At 40.0% G+C, this 18,834-nt stretch overlaps 2 long non-coding RNA genes across 4 annotated transcripts in view; both read right to left on the reverse strand.

Moving 5' to 3' along the window:
• Positions 1-32: 32 nt before the first annotated feature.
• On the reverse strand, positions 33-14,170 carry LOC131800782 (uncharacterized). The gene is made up of 4 exons (XR_009341544.1): positions 13,915-14,170; positions 10,954-13,807; positions 10,503-10,657; positions 33-619 (listed from the first exon to the last, which is right to left on the reverse strand). It is a non-coding gene; the product is annotated as an uncharacterized LOC131800782 (long non-coding RNA).
• Positions 14,171-14,290: 120 nt separating this feature from the next.
• LOC109613952 (uncharacterized) overlaps positions 14,291-18,834 on the reverse strand; it is a 39,347-nt gene continuing 34,803 nt past the window's right edge. For all 3 annotated transcript variants that reach the window (XR_009341549.1, XR_009341548.1, XR_009341547.1), the window contains 2 exons: positions 14,857-14,952; positions 14,291-14,788 (listed from right to left, as the gene is read on the reverse strand). This is a non-coding gene — a long non-coding RNA (uncharacterized LOC109613952). The remainder of the gene's footprint in view (positions 14,789-14,856; positions 14,953-18,834) is intronic.

Raw genomic sequence — 18,834 nt, forward strand, 5'->3', positions numbered from 1 at the left:
TTGAAAAGAGGGAAAAACTGGCATCAGTTTTTGCCCTATAAAAAGGCGTAGCGGGGAAAATTTCGTGAATGCGTCTTGTTCTGTTGTGGAAAAATACCATTTGTCCGGGAATTAAGCCATCGTCAAAATAAAATAACAGTGGAATATTTGTTGAATTTAATGTCAAATTGTGGTTGTTTATTTGTGTTCGTTTTGGATAATTTAATTTATGTGTACGTGCGAACAAAATAGTAAAGTCGCGCCAACTATAGCCCCGAACAAGAAATATTGGCTCCTCCAGACTTCTTCCGGGAGGTGGTCAGCTTTGGCAAAAACCCGGAATTTCTGGAAACCCGCCAGGATAAACAGCTGCCCAATTTGTGTTTAAATTTGTTCCCGTGATTGTCTTGTTTGGCTGATGGAAACTGGCCTTGTTTGAGTTAGCAGCAACAACCATTTTGATGTCTTTTGCCTAAAAGGAGAAAAAGTCGATAAGTACCGGCAATAAAAAGGTAAAATTATACATTTTTTCATTCTTATCTAACAAGCCGAGATTCTCCTGTAAAAAATTGGCAGTTGCCTCCAATTGCCGTTCAGAATTAAGCGCCAAATGCTTCCATGGCGCGCTGACGAAAAAAATCTGAAAATTTAACAAAAAAAGAAATAACATTAAATTTACATTGAATTGAGACATTAAAAATCACAACAAACAGAGACGAACAAAATAAGAACAATTATATTTATGTTTTAATGTTAAGTTAAGTGTGAATGTCCATTATTAGTAAGTTAGTATATAAGGTTCATTTGTTGAGTTGGATTTTTTAACACCCAGTTAAAGAAAGTGAGTGTAGGGTTACCCCAAGAGAATGGGACCATTTAAATATTTTTTTGCATGGACTGAATGGTGATGTCCAAAAATAATTAATTGCTGAATAATGGATCATGAAAATTAAAGGTGCTAGGAATTCCAGAATTAAATTTGTTTTATTTAGACTTTGTAATTATGATTAAGACGAAATTATAGTAAATTGTTTAATATGTTTAGTAATATGAACTTCTAATTGTTTCTTGTAAGAGAGGGATCTAGGTTGTATGTAACTAAGTGGTAAGTGTTAGTGGGTTTTGGGGCCCTTTAAAATTATCAATTATTTATTCTGGATCAAAGGGTCAAGGATGGGCGGGCAAAATGTGGGAACCAAAATACCAAGTTCTTTTGTCATGGTTGTATGTCGTGTTTGTTGTTTTATTTTTATTGGTTTTTGTGTTCATTTTCTGTTTACTTTTTAATTGTTCGACGCCTAGTGCTGATGGTGGAAGGGTTGAGAACCCCCTGACAAAAAATGTGCCCCGATTGATCTTGTCGGAACCCCACCATGCACCGCGTCAAGCAGCTACAATATGTCGTCTAATTCAGGCGGTTCATAATGACATAACGCCCAGCTCCATCTAGGCAGCACGTAACAATATGGCGCCCAAATGAGAAAAAAATATTGTCCTGTCATACAACATTTTTTGTGCAATACCAACGTGTCAAAACATTATGGTGGCAAGGACAGTTATTTTCGATTCGTGCAATAATACCTTAGCACAAAGCAATAGACGATAGGGTTAATAGATAAAAACGATATATCGCATTTTCTAAGTGCTAAAAGATATTGTATCCACTTATTTGTTTTAAAATCTGTGATAACTGTGCAATATTTAGTTTAGATAATTAGAAAATTAGGATATATCGTTCCATAAGTTAGGGTCTAGTGCAGTAGCTCTTGTTCTTTAATTGTAACAAAGAATATATTGTGTTAATGACCTGTGTTTTTATGTCGATGTTTAATTATTTTTGTAGAGTAGGTACAATAGTTTAAGGTTGACATTAGGGGAAATGTGCAATATCTGCAGTGACGATGAGTGTCACTGACTGTATTGTGCAATAAGTACTCTGTACACGCTGACTTTTTTCGTCAAAATTGAAGAAAAATTTCGTGGTGTTATCCTTTAAATTCGTGTTCATAAATGTTTGTTTAAGTCCAGTCTCTCAACACGCCATGACAAACTTTTTAGGACACTTAAAATTAAATGTTTATTTGATTGCAAATCAATTGAAAACCACACGCTTTATCCACATCAGTTACTGAAAATACACCCTAGGACCTCTGATATATGTCATTTGTGTTGTATTAGTAACCTAATTTTGTTGTTCAAGTAACCTAAGTGTAATTATTTTGTGTTTTACTAATTATTAAATTATTCTACTTTATTTATTCATATATGTTTGTATTTTTGTTATCATTATTTTTAGTATTTTTTTTTTGTCTAGTAGTTTTAAATTTATGTAGTATATTAAACAAATATTAGCCAACGTTTAAATCAATAATTTCCACAATTCTTATTCATTCTAATATTTAAAAAAAAAATCCATAATAAAAATTTCAAATTTCTGATGAGCGACAATACCGAAAGAAATAAAGAAGCGGGTCTTAGAAAAAAGAAAAGCAAGAGAAATCGGTTATTGACTTTCGACTCAAGCCGCACCTCGATTTCTTCGCCCTTACCTAAAGTAAACAAAAAACGACTAATAATAATAGTTCTTGTCCGTCAATTCGAGATCTCTCTGGCACAATAACTAATGTTAAACCCAGCACAAGTGCTGCGGCCAGATTGAGACAAAATGATCCCCAACCAGCAAATCAGCCGACTCACCCAGTAGAGGTAGATATTTTAGTGAGAAGCCTAGTGAATGAAAGCTTGGCACAGGCCAATAATAACCTCCGAGGTTTAGTGCAGGAGAGCGTTAGTAGGGAAATGGAACAAGTATATAGTGTCATAAATAGACTCAGTGATGTTTTGTCCAAAATGCCCATTTCTGAACAAAAAGAATTCAAAATCCTACAGCGTCTTCACAGAATGACATTCCGAGACACCAGTCACTACCTCAAGACAACAACAGATCTGATAATTATATGAATCAGGTACCCCAACAAAATCGAGACCATAGCCCCAATTTTAGTCGCAGGAATACGGTCAGTTTTAAGTTTTTCCAGTGGTCAAGGCATAAGAGTGGAAGGGTTTGGACTGAATTTTTCAGGCCGACCAAATAGCCTCTCAGTAGAGGACTTTATTTATCGTCTTGAGTATTTTCAGCAGCACTACTATCTAGATAGTTTGACATTTTGAACGAGATTCATATTTTATTGTCAGGACCAGCTTACGAAGGGTTCTGGTTACAACAGAGAAGCAACAATATGTCAGATTGGAACTCATTGACGCATGGACTCCTAGAACGCTTTAAAATCAGGCGTACGTGTTTTGAGGAACTGAGGGATTTGTTGGAACGCAAACAATTACCAATGAGACCATCGATGAATTTTTTCACGACATAAACTCTAAGCGGTCAAAGTTGCAAAGGCCAGTGTCTGAATTTGAAATTATATCGCTGGTTAAAAAGAATTTACGGAAAAATCTGTCCAGCATAGTTTATTCTATGCCAGTGTCATCCCTCGAACAGCTACGAGTGGAATGTTTAGGAATTGAAGGAACTTTTTTTCATCGCGACTCAGCCCCAAACCCATCTTCATATTTCAATAGGCATGTTAGAGTTCATGCGATTCAAGAAGAAGATGAAGTAAGAAACATTCAAGTCTTTGAAGAAGAAATAGTTGAGGTTTCTGAAATAACTTTAATATGCTGGAATTGTCAAAAACCTGGGCATGGTTTTAGGGACTGCACTTCGGCCCAAAGAAATTTGTTTTGTTTTAAATGTGGCAAGCATGACACAGTCACCCCGAGATGCTCTAACTGTAGGACGGGAAACGGGTGGTCGAACATGGTTGCAGCGGGGAACCATCGTTCTTCAGGGAAACCCGCAATTCAGGACCTTCACTCAAATTAGATACTTCTAATAACGAAGATATTTTCGGAAAAATCCGGCATTATTTGCCATTAAACGTTAGGGAAGAAAACTAAAGCTAAAACAAAATCAAAAATATTTGGGAGAAATTCAAAAATATTTGGTGAGAAGTCTAAGGCATATAAAGCTAACCACGTCTCAGTGAATCGGGTATACGTGGACCGTTGTGCGTAGACCTGGCAAAAACAGATTTTGCTTAGATGCCAGAAAGCTGAATGCCGTGACAGTAAAAGATGCCTACCCACTATAAAATATAGACGGTATCCTCAGCAGAATAGACCAGACACATTATATAAGCAGCGTCGACCTAGAATATGTCTTCTGGCAGATAGAGTTAGAAGATGAAGCCAAGCCATATACTGCGTTCACAGTTCCAGGTCGACCGCTGTACCAATTCCGGGTAATGCCGTTTGGCTTGTGTAATGCGGCTCAAAGATTATGTCGATTAATGGACAAAATGATACCGGGGAGGCTCAAGTCTAATGTGTTTATTTATTTCGACGATCTTTTAATAATCGCTAATGACTTCGAATACCACCTTAAATTGTTGAAAGACGTTGCAGAATGCCTACAGAAAGCCAATCTCACCATCGGATTGAATAAGTCTTTATTTTGCTTCAGAGAGTTACGTTATCTCGGATACATAATTGGAAATGGAAGCTTAAAAACCGACTCTGAAAAGATCAAGGCAATACTGAAAATCCCGATACCGAAGTCGCCTAGAGAAGTTCGGAGACTTATAAAGGATTTTGCCTCAGTGTCAGCGCCCCTAACAGATGCGCTAAAGAAAGGCCAGAAATTTTCGATGTCTCCCGAAGCCATTGAATCTCAAACTCTCAAACACAGTCCTCAGACACCCCGACTTTCACCAAGAATTTTTTATTCAATGTGATGCATTTGAATACGGTGTCGGGACCGTCCCATTTCAAAAAATGATGAAGGCGATGAAAATCCTATTGCATTTTATTCGCAAAAACTAAATCCCTGCCAAAGAAATTACACTGTGACAGAAAAAGAGTGTTTAGCGGCTGTGTTAGCTGTAAAGAGATTTCGACCTTATGTCGAACTCATGAAGTTCACAATTATAACCGACCATGCAAGTCTTAAGAAGCTGATGTCACTTAAGGATGGAAGACTTGCACGGTGGTCTTTGCAACTACAAACGTACGATTTCTCAATCGAACACCGAAAGGGGCACATTATCTCGATCGCCCATTGACTCAGATTTGATAGTAGAAGAAATAGATATAGATCTGAATTTCGAAACGACGGCTTTCGACGATGAATAGTATATAGAACTTCGAGATACGATACTCAAAAACCAAGAAGTATTACCCGACTTGAGAATAGCAGACAACAAAATCTCCATAAGGAAAATAAATTTCGATTCGGATATAGAAGAATTCGAGTGGAAATTATAGGTACCTCTAACCATAACGCATGCCCTGATAGAGAACGCGCATAATTATAACGATACAGTACATGACGGCATCAGCAAGACACTTAATCGTCTTAAAACTTTTTACTACTGGCCTAAGATGGTGTCACAGGTGAGACAGTATGTCAGAAATTGTGATATTTGCAAGGAAAGCAAATCATCAAACCAGCACCTGAACCCTACAATCGGCAATAAAGTGGTGGCGGAAAGAACATTTCATAAATTGTACGTGGATTTTCTTGGAAAATATCCTCGATCGAAAAAAGAAAACGCGTACATTTTTATTGTGGTAGAGCACTTCACAAAATTTACGTTCCTGAACGCGATGAAGGAAGCAGCATCTCAAAACGTTGTCAAATTTTTAGAGGAACAGGTATTTCATATCTTCGGCATACCAGAGGTTATCCACAGTGATAACGGAAAACAATTTACATCGAAAGTATTTGAAAGGATGATTAAGAATTACAAGATTCAACACCTGACCACAGCATATTATTCTCCTCAGTCAAATGCTTCCGAGCGAGTAAACCAGTCGGTACTGGCGGCTATCAGAACCTATGTGGAAAATGACCATCGCGACTGGGATTTATATTTAACAGAAATTGCACCAGCGCTTCGTACATCCGTGCATTCTTCTACCGGTGTAAATCCTTTCTTCGCCCTTTTTGGGTATAATATGTTTACAAATGGATCTGATTATAAGCTTGCCAAAAAGTTAAAATCACTCACTGACCACTAAATAGATGATCTAAATAGGAGCGACAAATTAGAACTGATGCGAGAGAAAATAAAAAGCAATATGCACAAAGCATTTGAAAATAGTGCAAAACGCTACAACCAAAGAGCACGTATAATTAGTTTATTGCCAGGTCAAGAAGTTTATCGACGTAATCACATGCTGTCTGACTTTAAGAATAATATTAACGCGGAATTCGGGAAAAAGTTTCTAAAATGTAGAGTTGTTAGACCCATTGGGAATAATATGTATGAATTAGAAACACTCCAAGGTAAACCGCTAGGTGCAATAATTTCTGTGATACTAGTAATAAAAAGTGCAATATAGATTAAGGAAATCAATGTTTGTGAACGTCCATTTCTTTACTTATTTTGCTGCTGTAATTATTAGTACCAATTATTGACATGTTTTACAATTTTTATCTTTCATTAGGCTAAGAAATATCCTTGATTGCCCGGCTTGTTTTATTTCAGGGTGTGGGAGTTCCCCACGTTGGGACAGAAGCAATAGCAGACCAGAAGCATAAAGAAATAAAACGACCTTGACTAAGTTGAGATTGCATTAAAAATGAGGAAAGTATTTTTGAGGATCTTAAGAAGTTAGTGAGAAAGTGTGATATTATTTTTGAAAAATTCCCACCACTGTACTATAACTATAAAATATTCTTAGAAATTGACCCAATCTAGCCCAAACTTGAGTTGTTAATGGCCCGAAACCGCAGAAAAATAACTTTATATATGAGGTATAATTTGACTATAATAAAATTGAATAATATTATAATATAGTTTATAAATGATAATAAAGAAGCAAATGAATCATAGAGACAAATCAGATAAATGTGAACGTCCAAACAAATCAATGGTCAAAACAGATTTTTCATCTTTCCATTATGGATAATTTATTTTATCATGCTGCGATGAAAGGATATGTAGTATGGCGGCTCTGATTTATAGTATATTCCAACATTTTTTTATATATATTCGACATACTCGGTGGATGTATTTCACCACCAGAGTAAACCACTAGTATTTTTTTTACAATCCCACGGCGGCCGGTTCTATGTACCGGATTGACTTGGAGGCACATTTCTCCGACCAGAGGCCGCCAACCCAGCAAATACATGTTCGTGTTCGTCCATTTTTCTGATGTGGGAGCAACATTACCTGGAATGTTTGCTCCGTATTCTCTTGGTCCGAGCCGGGATCGAGACCAACCCCGGACCATGGTTCTGCTCCGTTTGTCGTAATCGCATCCACCACAGATCGGTTTCGGTGAGATGCAACGGATGTATGGAGTGGGTGCATTTCCGGAATTGTTCCGGCCTAAACTGGATACAGGAGTATAGCGATAGGGACTACATTGCTTCCTGCTGCGTCAATGTAGACCCCAGTGAGTCTTCATCTTCGGCGTCCTCATCGTCGTCGCAATATGAGACTCCCCCGCAATCTCCTCAACAGCAATCTACGCAGCAGTTCACACCGCACATTGCTGTTCAGGTTCCGGATAATGCATCATTTCTCCAATTTAATTGTGATGGTCTCAGAGGTAAGATTAACGAAATTGTAAGCTTTATGAGTCGGAAGAACATCAAGGTCGCAGCGATCCAGGAAACGAAGCTGAGTACCACCTGCAGGCTTCAAAGTTGTGATGGATACAACGTACGGAGGAAGGATCGCTCCAGAGGTGGAGGATTAGCGTTCCTATTGCAGCACTCTGTCCAGTACAGACCTATCACGCCTGAGCTTGACTCTAGTGACCCGTACATGGAATGTATGGGGGTAGCGGTCAAGTGTGAAACAGCCGAGGTAGAGGTGCTCAACGTGTACATTCCGCCGTTAAATAGCTGTGCCCCACGTTATATGCCTAATATCAGTTCACTACTGGTAGGCAATAACCGTCTGGTGCCCATCATGAATTATGGCATTCCGTCCTAGGTAATGACCAGAGAGGCATGGCTCTGGCTGAGCAAATTGATAGCTCCACGTTTTGCACAGTGAATGAGGACGCGCCCACCAGAATAAGGGGAGACTGCTACAGTTCTCCGGACATATCCATCGTGTCCCCAGGTCTGACGAATGACGTAACTTGGCAATCAGTCATTTCTCTAGGCTCAGACCACCTCCCCATTATTATCGCCATGAACAGACCACCCGACTTCATTGACTCTGAACGCCGCATTTTCCTTAACCATGGGAAAGCCAATTGGCAAGAATTCAGAGAGTATACCAATCGCCGCTTCAGAGAACTGCCCAACCCATCTGATGTTCAGGTAGCGGATAGGTGTTTCCGGGACATCATCAAAGCTGCAGCCGCTCGCTATATACCTGCTGGTCGAATACCTGAAATAAGACCAAATTTCCCAGCAGAGGCAGCGGGATTAGCAAACGAGCGAGATGAGCTTCGCCAGCCGAGGAGGTACCACCACAATTTACGTTGGCAGATTTTGCACAGGTCATCAGAAGCGCAAAGTCATGCAAAGCGCTTGGTCTGACGGAATCTCAATGGTGATGTTGAAGCAACTAGATGAACCAGGAGTTCAGTATCTTACAAAGCTTCTCAATCTGTCGTTAGCCACCCTAGTAGTTCCCGATGCCTGGAAATGGGCAGGGTGGTCCCGCTACTGAAGCCAGGCAAGGATGCCAGCAAAAGTGATTCATACAGGCCGATATCACTTTTGTCACCAGTAGCATAGACGCTTGAGGCTTTACTCCTCCCCAGCATAAGAGAGTGTTTCCCAGTAGCCGATCATCAACACGGATTCCGAAAATTGCACAGCAGAACAACAGCTTTACACGCCATTTCCACACATGTCAGCAGAGGTCTCAACCAGAACAGGCCGTGCGATAGAACAGTTATGGTGGCACTTGATTTATCAAAAGCCTTTGATACAGTCAATCATGCCACACTGTTCGAAGACATTGAGCGCACCACCCTCCGGCCAAGTTTGAAACGTTGGATAGTAAACTACATGTGTAGACGCCAGTCGTACGTGGAATTCAGAAACAAGAAGTCGAGCATCCGTAGAGTTAAACAGGGAGTTCCCCAAGGTGGGGTGATATCTCCGGAACTGTTTAACCTCTACCTTTCTGACATTCCACGCCCTCCAGACGGCATAGAGATTATAACGTACGCAGATGATTGTACGCTCGTGGTGTCCGGACCCATTATTGATGACATTTGCGATCGGTTAAACGCTTACCTTGTTGATCTTATCGCCTTTTTCACTGCGAGGAATATGAAGATATCCGCCACTAAGTCGACGGCCACACTTTTCACCACATGGACTGCGGAGATGGGGCTATCCATGAATGTGCAGGTCGATGGTGCTATTATTCCGACCACCAACTACCCCAAGGTATTAGGGGTCACATTCGATAGCCTCTTTAAGTCGTCCGCGCATACCACAGCGACAAGTTTAGAAGTAGGGACAAGGTCCTTAAGTCTCTGGCCGGCAGTACTTGGGGAGCTGGTAAGAAAACCTTGTTGACCTCTTACAACGCGATAGGCCGGTCTGTGATAAACTATGCGGCTCCAATGTGGTCCGCCAACGTCAGTGCTACTCAGTGGAAAAATGTTCAGTCCTGCCAGAATGCCGCCCTTAGAACCGCAACAGGGTGCCTTCTCATGACACCTGTCGATCACCTACATGAGGAGGCGAAGGTCTTACCGGTGCGACAGCATAACAAAATGCTGTCAATGCAATACCTGCTTGGGTGTTATAGACAAAGCCATCCAAATCACCATCTTGTGGATAGGCAACCTCCGCCCAGGCACGTTAGGAAAGACCTTCATGATCTAGAGAAAGAGGTACAGAGGTATACGAGAGAGCCTCTAGATCAACAGGCCTATCAAGCGGGACTGAATAGTATTCACTCTAATGCGGTCCCAGAAGCCATTCAAGGATATAGAGTGAATACTGTGCTTGGAGACCATCCCCCTCCCGTCGCAGCTGAAGAACGAGAGCTGCCCCGACAAATTCGAGTAGTTTTGGCTCAATTACGATCCGGATGGTGCAGCCGCCTAAATTCCTACTGGGCACAGCATGTGGCACAGGCCCACATGACACGCTGCACCTATTTCGCTGCCCAGCGAAGCCTACTCACCTAACTCAAGTCTCGTTATGGACACAAACCATACAGGTTGCATCCTTTTTGAGGCTGGAGCCAGAACCTGATTGAATTGAGTCAGAAAATGGAAACCGAACGAACACAGATGTATGAGCTGCTACAACAACAACTAGTGTTTTTATGATAGTGTCTCAAATACGACGGACTTCATAAATCTTTTAAAGTTGTTGTTTGTTGTTGTTTATAAGAGATATTCCCTGTAAATCTTTTTTGGGCGTATGTGGAATACATCATTGAGCAATCCAAATCCATACTACAGTCTCACACCTCATTTTGTTTTTCTTGTCCGTCCGTTCACTTATCATAATAAAAACTGACGCAACAAATTTTTGACCCCTTCCAATCGCTGGTGATTCCATACACAGGTGATGCGAATAGTCAGGTAGAAGATGATGTTGTTTCCCACAGGTGTGCCATTTAATTGATATGTGTCAAAGTATCTTTCCATTTATCGGGCTGTGCTCCCAGGTATCCTAAGGTACATAAAAAGGTAGAATTAGTAAAAAGCAAATAATAGTATGAAAGAAATAAAAAAACGTTCAAATGACAAGCACAAAATTTTAATGAATCGATTTTCGGACGTCAGTTTTTAATTAAAAAGTAAAAATTCTCTAAAATTGAATTTACTAGCAATTACCTTTATGCCTATGTTTGGCACTGCCACTTTTCACACAAATTGTCCGTTAATATAATTTTATTTGTAACACCAATCTTTTTTACTTCATACGCTAACCCCAAATCTCAACTACTCCGTAAACACACAGCTTACCTGTTGTTTCACTGCCGCTATAACATGTTGCGACCTCTTTCAGAAACGAAACCGCATACTTTCCACATTCATTTCCTCAAGTCTAGGCATAAATACTGGGTATCATTTCACGATGCCGAACAAAATCGTTTGTTCGTGCTTCAGCGCACTTTCAAACAAACAACACAACACACAAAGCAAATATCACTCGAGAATCTTCCTCACCGCCAAGGCAATAATTTTTCCATGATGTTTCTCGTACTAACAATCAATTTGTTGGTTGTTGTTGTTGTAGCAGTAGTACATGTATATGTTTGCGTTCTGCTAATCTGGTTCCAGCTCCAGGTTTAGAAATTCGGCTACTTTAACGGGCTGTAGCCAGAGATCTTCTGGAGTGAGTTGGGTAGGTTTGGCTGAGCAATTAAAAAGGTGTAGCGTATTGTGGGGGGTTGTAACGCACGCCGGGCAGGCGTCACGCACATCTTCATCAAATTGTGCCCAATACGAATTGAGACGACTACACCATCCTGAACGTAATTGCGCCAAAACTACCCCGGTTTGTCTAGGCAGCTGACGTTCTTCAGCTGCAATGGATGGGGGGTGGACTCCGAGGATGGCATTGACTTTATAACTGCTAATAGCATCCGCGACTGCATCGGTGTGAATGCCACTCAGACCTGCCTGGTAGGCTTCTTGATCTAGAGGTTCTCTCCTGTAGCGCTGGACCTCCCTTTCTAGATCATGTACGTCCTTCCTGACACGCCTGGGTGGGGGATACTTATCCACCATAAGATGGTTGGGATGACTCTCACGGTAACACCCAGCAGGTACTGCAACGAAAGCATATGATTATGCTGACGTAAGGGAAGGACTTTCGCCTCGTCATGTAGATGGTCCACTGGTGTCATGAGGAGGCACCCTGTCGCAGTTCTCAGGGCAGCGTTCTGGCAGGTCTGGATATGCTTCCACTGCGTAGCACTAGTATTCGCAGACAACACTGGAGCCGCATGGCTGACCACAGACCGACCTATCGCGTTATAAGAGGTCAACAAGGTTTCTTGTCCGCACCCAAGAGCTGCCGGCTAGCGCCTTGCGGACCTTGTTCCTACTTTTCATCTTGTCGCAGATAGCTGTGGCTTGCGCGGACGACTTGAACATGCTGTCGAACGTGACCCCAAGAATCTTGGGGTAGTTCGGGGTCGGTATTAGATTCCCCTCGACCTGAGCATTCAGCTGTGTTCTCATCTCCGCAGACCATGTGGTAAAGAGTGTGGCCGTTGATTTCGTGGCGGATATTTTCATATTCCTCGCGTGGAAGTATGCGGCAAGCTCCGTGAGATAGGGGTTCAACCTTTCGCATATGTCATCGACCACTGGACCCGACGCCATGATCGTACAATCATCCGCATACGTTACGATCTCAATGCCGTCTGGAGGGCGAGGAATTCCGGAAAGGTAGATGAACAGTTCCGGAGATATCATCCCACTTGGGGAAGATATCATCCCACCTGGGAAGTGACTGAGGTCCTATCATCCTTTTTTCCAGGGTTCGAGAGCGACTTAACCGTTACCCACAGCTTACTCATATCGGTTCCAATGTTGCAGCACTTCAGATGGTCTAGCCACGATTGACTTCCACTGTCAAATCACTGTTTCTAGGATCAGTAGGATTGGTACGACGGAGATCATCTCGCTCGTTTGAGCTTTCCCATGGTTAAGGAAAGTGCAGCGTTCAGAGGTTATGAAATCGGGCGACCTGCTTATGGAGACGATTATCGGGAGGTGGTCTGAGCCAAGAGAAATGACGGGTTGCCAAGTCACGTCATTTATCAGACCGGGTGACACTATGGTTAAGTCTGGCGATCTGTGACACTCTCCTCTTATTCGAGTGGGGCATCCTTGTTAACCGTGCAGATTGTGGATTATCTAGGACGGAATACCACAACTCATGGTGGGCATTAAAATCCCCTAGTACCAGGCGGTTATTGCCTACCAATAATGGGCTAATATCAGGCAAATAACGCGGTTCACAGCTATTAATCGGCGGGATATACACATTAAGCACCTCTACCTCGGCAGTTCCACACTTGACTGCTACCCCCATACATTCCCTGTATGGGTCACTAGAGACTAGCTCAAGCGAGATAGGTCTGTACTGAACAGAATGGTGTAACAGGAACGCTAATCCCCCACCTCCACTTCTGGTGCGATCCTTCCTTAGTACGTTGTAACCATTACAACGTTGTAGGCTGCAATTTTCATTCAGCTTGGTTTCCTGCACCGCTGCGATCTTAATATTCCTCCGACTCATAAATTCCACTATCTCATCTATTTTGCCTCGAAGTCCGTTGCAATTGAATTGCAAGAATGATGCACAATCCGAAGTTGGAATAGCAACATGTGGCGTTAGGTGCTGCGGTGTTGGTTGCTGTTCTGGAGACTGCTGTAGTCTCGCAAATGCCTTAGTCCGGAACAGTTCTTAAAGTGCATCCATTACATCGCACCGAAACAGATCTGTGGTGGATGACGTTCTGACAATCCGATCAGAACCAAGGTCCGGGGTTTTCCTCAATCCCGGCACGGACCACTAAAATCCGGAGCAAGCATTCCGGGACATGCTGCTCCCAATGCAGAAAAATAAACAAACACAAACATGTACATACTGGGTTGGCAGCCGCTGACCGAAACTGGGATCTTGTTGTTTCGGGTCAATCCGGTATCGCAGAGCCCGCTGCCGTGGGATTGATCAATTTGTTGGTAATATCTGAAGGTTGGTGTCCACAAGGGGAATATGTGTAGCACTCCATTTTTAATTACCTTGTAATTTGCTTAGCTGCCAACAACTTTTATGTCAAAATGTCACCCCATTAGTAACCTGAAATAGTAAAGACGATATTAAAGATAAATTTTCAATAGTCACCATAGAACAAAAAAATTTTCAAATTAAAATGTGTACGAATAAATAATTTTACAACTGCTTACCTGTGTCCTGTCCACTTTAGAAATGTCCGTGATTCTAGCTGGTAGCATGCATTTCCTTAAGATTGGCATATCCCGATTTAAATCCAGTTTTATTTCAGTCATCACTGAGAGATTTTTCAAAATACCATTCCATAGGTCATGCACATCATCATTTCCAGCGTTTGCCTTGGAAATGTTGAAGTTTGTTGCATGTGACCCAGAAATGTTTAAATTTTAATAAATTTATTACCAGCACCTTTGTGTATAGTTGCTGTCTTCTTTGGCCGGCAAAAAAATGAGAGAGCCGGATATGCGAAGTGGCCGGGTCATGTACAGAATTTCAGCGTTGCCACCCATCACTGTAAGTGAAGCGAAGAATGCAACTATGTAGGGTGTAGGGATATGTAGGTGCGGTTCAAAGGAAAAACGAATAAACTGAGGAAAAATCCGCGAAAAATGTGAAAAGAGAAAAAAAACTATAAAAAGGCGTAGCGGGGAAAATTTCGTGAATGCGTCTTGTTCTGTTGTGGAAAAATACCATTTGTCCGGGAATTAAGCCCCATCGTCAAAATAAAGTAACAGTGGAATATTTGTTAAATTTAATGTCAAATTGTGGTGTGTTTATTTGTGTTCGTTTTGGATAATTTAATTTATGTGTACGTGCGAACAAAATAGTAAAGTCGCGCCAACTATAGCCCCGAACAAGAAACATTGGCTCCTCCAGACTTCTTCCTGGAGGTGGTCAATTTTGGCAAAAACCCGGAATTTCTGGAAACCCGCCAGGATAAACAGCTGCCCAATTTGTGTTTAAATTTGTTCCCGTGATTATCTTGTTTGGCTGATGGAAACTGGCCTTGTTTGAGTTAGCAGCAAAAACCATTTTGATGTCTTTTGCCTAAAAGTAGAAAAAGTCGATAAGTACCGGCGATAAAAAGGTAAAATTATACATTTTCTCATACTTACCTAACAAGCCGAGATTCTCCTGTAAAAAATTGGCAGTTGCCTCCAATTACCGTTCAGAATTAAGCGCCAAAAGCTTCCATGATGCGCTGAAAATTTCTGAAAATTTAACAAACAAACAATATAACATTAAATTTACATTGAATTGAGACATTTAAAATCACAACAAACAGAGACGAACAAAATATGACCAATTATATTTATGGAACAGTGTGGCTTGTTTGTTCGGGATACCGTAGTATTTTGTTGTTGCAAAATGGTCTGGCTTTATCCCTTTATTGTTGTTTTTATAAAAACAACGTTTGTTTATTAGTGGAGAACGATGGTAATGTTTACCAGGGGGTAAGGCAGGGAATACCTAGGTTTCGGAAAGAGCCACCAATCCTCATCAGTTCCCTTGTTTTTGTCTGGGATATTCTCCCCAGAAGTTATTTTAAAAATAACTTCTATGACAAAAAACATTTTTTTACCCAAGTGACGAGATCGTAAGCTCAATAGAAGAGGAACCAAAGAATTAAATAAACTTAAAATTCCCTTGGAAAGTCTTCTAAATCTTACAACCGCACTTATAAACATTTACATCTTTCTCCACTTGTTATGCTTTCGTTCAGCCTGAACGAAGTAGCATAACCATGTAAGTTGGTTTTGTCTGTTACAACAAAAACCCCTTCGTCGACCGTGCCTTGTCTATTAATAGAACAGTGTGGCTTGTTTGTTCGGGATACCGTAGTATTTTGTTGTTGCAAAATGGTCTGGCTTTATCCCTTTATTGTTGTTTTTATAAAAACAACGTTTGTTTATTAGTGGAGAACGATGGTAATGTTTACCAGGGGGTAAGGCAGGGAATACCTAGGTTTCGGAAAGAGCCACCAATCCTCATCAGTTCCCTTGTTTTTGTCTGGGATATTCTCCCCAGAAGTTATTTTAAAAATAACTTCTATGACAAAAAACATTTTTTTACCCAAGTGACGAGATCGTAAGCTCAATAGAAGAGGAACCAAATAATTAAATAAAACTAAAATTCTCTTGGAAAGTCTTCTAAATCTTACAACCGCACTTATAAACATTTACATCTTTCTCCACTTGTTATGCTTTCGTTCAGCCTGAACGAAGTAGCATAACCATGTAAGTTGGTTTTGTCTGTTACAACAAAAACCCCTTCGTCGACCGTGCCTTGTCTATTAATAGATTATATTTATGTTTTAATGTTAGGTTAACTGTGAACGTCCATTATTAGTAAGTTAGTATATAAGGTTCTGTTAAAACATACATAAATATTTTTTTTTATTGTTCTATAAGAGTTTTAATTACTATCTAGGCGGCTTCCTTCAAGTTCATGTACTTGCAAGGAAATTAATTTGGATACTAAGTGTCAGTTCAAATTTATGTGTTTGAATTGAATCGCACTAGATCCTACTATCAAAACATTTCTTGGTGACCCCGACGTGATTGAACCCCGGTCTCCCGCGTAAGCTGGTAAACAGGAGATCGTGAGTTGCGGTTCGTCTTCTCTCTGTTCGAAACGGTTGGTCACACTTCCATTAATTGTGACAAAATATACTTGTATGTTATTACACACACAGTAGTAGTATTCTAAGAATATACATATTTCTTTCTCACATGGAAAGCCTCAAAAAAATATCAAACAAAACATAAGAAAATCTTCAAAAACCACCAAAACAAAAAACCAAGAAGCTCCAAACTTCCAAAAAACAGTAGAGAAGAGTTGTGATAGTTTTTCAAAAAATGTTTTGATAGTAGGATCTAGTGCGATTCAATTCAAACACATAAATTTGAACTGACACTTAGTATCCAAATTAATTTCCTTGCAAGCACATGAACTTGAAGGTAGCCGCCTAGATAGTAATTAAAACTCTTAGTTTAGTCACTACAAAAGACGACTGAATTTTCTTTATTTCTGGCTGTCTTTATATACATAATTTCCTAACATAATTAATTAAAATGCTATTGATAAATGCTGATATAAATTAATTGTAATGTAGGTCGGCTACTAGTAGACATTAAATGCTATGTAAGCAAAATAAATAAATGTGTTAAAGAAACTTAAAAACATTGCAAAAGTGAATGAACCAATGGCCAATGAACTAAAATAAAGAAAATTAACTGTAACAATAAAATAGTCCAAATATGTGATATTATAATGCTGTATAAGCAGTTTAAAACTTATAAATATGTAGGTGTGCTTGATTTTTGTATTTATTGTTTGTTTTGGTAATTAAATCTAAAGTATGTTTATAGAACAATAAAAAAAATATTTATGTATGTTTTAACATTCTCCGCCACGTTGACATTGTTCAAGTAATGAGTGCGCCTGGGTTGGATGCATGTGGGAATGACTCCATTGTAACATCGATTGTTGATTGATGAGATCTTATAGCTGGTGTAGGTATGAATTGAGATGGCTTCTTAAATTTTGTGTGGATCCTCCAACTCAGCAGGCCAAGTAAAAAAAGAATGCAGCAAGCTAAAGATGCGTAGCTAACTGCATGATGATGTTGATTTGATGAGTGTATTAATTGTGGTAGGTGTTTTAGAGTTGATTCATGCAACTGTTCTTGTATATTATCCAATTCTTCTTGATGAATCTTGTAAGAGGTGGTATTGGTATTTGTTGAAACCTTTTCAATTTCCTCTTGTCGACTTATATATTGAATGCCTTTCAATCTGTCATTTTGTACTGCAACTATTTTGAACAACTCAAAAAACTGTTGGTTAACTAAGGGTATCTTCACTTCAAAAATGATTTCATATTTTGTAACTGCCCCTTTGACACTCATAAGCTTATAAAGTTGAATCAAATTGTCACCTGATGTTGGCAAAGCATGTGAAATTGGAAGATTAGCCTTAATGACACTAATTTCTTCTTTCAATTGATGAGGAGCCAATAACAGGGGACTTATTTTTCCATGATGAGTATCAGTAAGTACATTAATGATTTCGGCCTGTGTTCTCTGTAGATTTATTGCGGATAACATCAAATGCGTTGATAGAAGTCCAAACAGTTGAGAATTGTTGAATTGGGCGGATTCTTCAGCTATATCGTTATTGTGTTTGTCAATCATTTTCAAAATCTCCCGTATTTTTGATGAGTGTTAATCTCATCCTGTTTTATAACATTAATAGTTGAATCAATTATTGAAGTCTGATTTTTCAATAGACTGATTATGTGGTCCTGTTCGCCTTTTGCCTGGTTGATAGTCTTTGACATTTCTTCTGCATAGTCCGTATCAAGAACGCCAAAAAGTGAGTGCGCAATATTCCCAATTATGTTGAATGGAGATCTTTTTACACGTTTGTTGATGAATAATTCTTTGTCTTGTAGTAATTCATTTTTCGTCTGCTTCAGGTTGATTACAAAAATGTTGCACATCTCATGCTGATGCATTACATGGCACATTTGCTGCAACGTTTGTAAGCCGGATGCCAATGACTCTATTTCCGAAACAAAGGGCTTTAAGTCATAATATACTAGCATCTTCCATTCTGCCGTATTCAGTTTCATTGTTCCTAACCCTTCAAAATATAATCCCGGATCATTGTGAAATTGTGTAACTTTCAAATTGTTGCACAGGACCATAGGTATTAGGAACAATGTTAATAATACTTATAGTATTATAGGACTGTTTGCAATTCTCACTCTTTTTGCCGGAATGACATCTCTTCCATGTTCATCTGTTACCGGCTTTTTCTTGTGGGAAATTGTGCTTTCTTGAGTTGTATCTTTGTCAATTACAGCATTATCATGATCTTCTGGAAACAGTGGTGCTAGTCGATGGATGGCCCGCTTGAATACTCCGGTTGGGGTTTTTATTTCAGCAACTCTTACAGCTCCGTCATCACCGAAAAATACGTTAAGAACTCTCCCTAATGGCCACTTCATTGGAGGTAGATTGTCTTCCTTTATAATGACCATATCTCCTTTTCTAAGATTGGGCATCTTTTGCCTCCATTTGTTACGTT

The sequence above is a fragment of the Musca domestica genome, unplaced genomic scaffold (genome assembly GCF_030504385.1).
Source record: "Musca domestica strain aabys unplaced genomic scaffold, Musca_domestica.polishedcontigs.V.1.1 13, whole genome shotgun sequence".
Lineage (NCBI taxonomy): Eukaryota > Metazoa > Arthropoda > Insecta > Diptera > Muscidae > Musca > Musca domestica.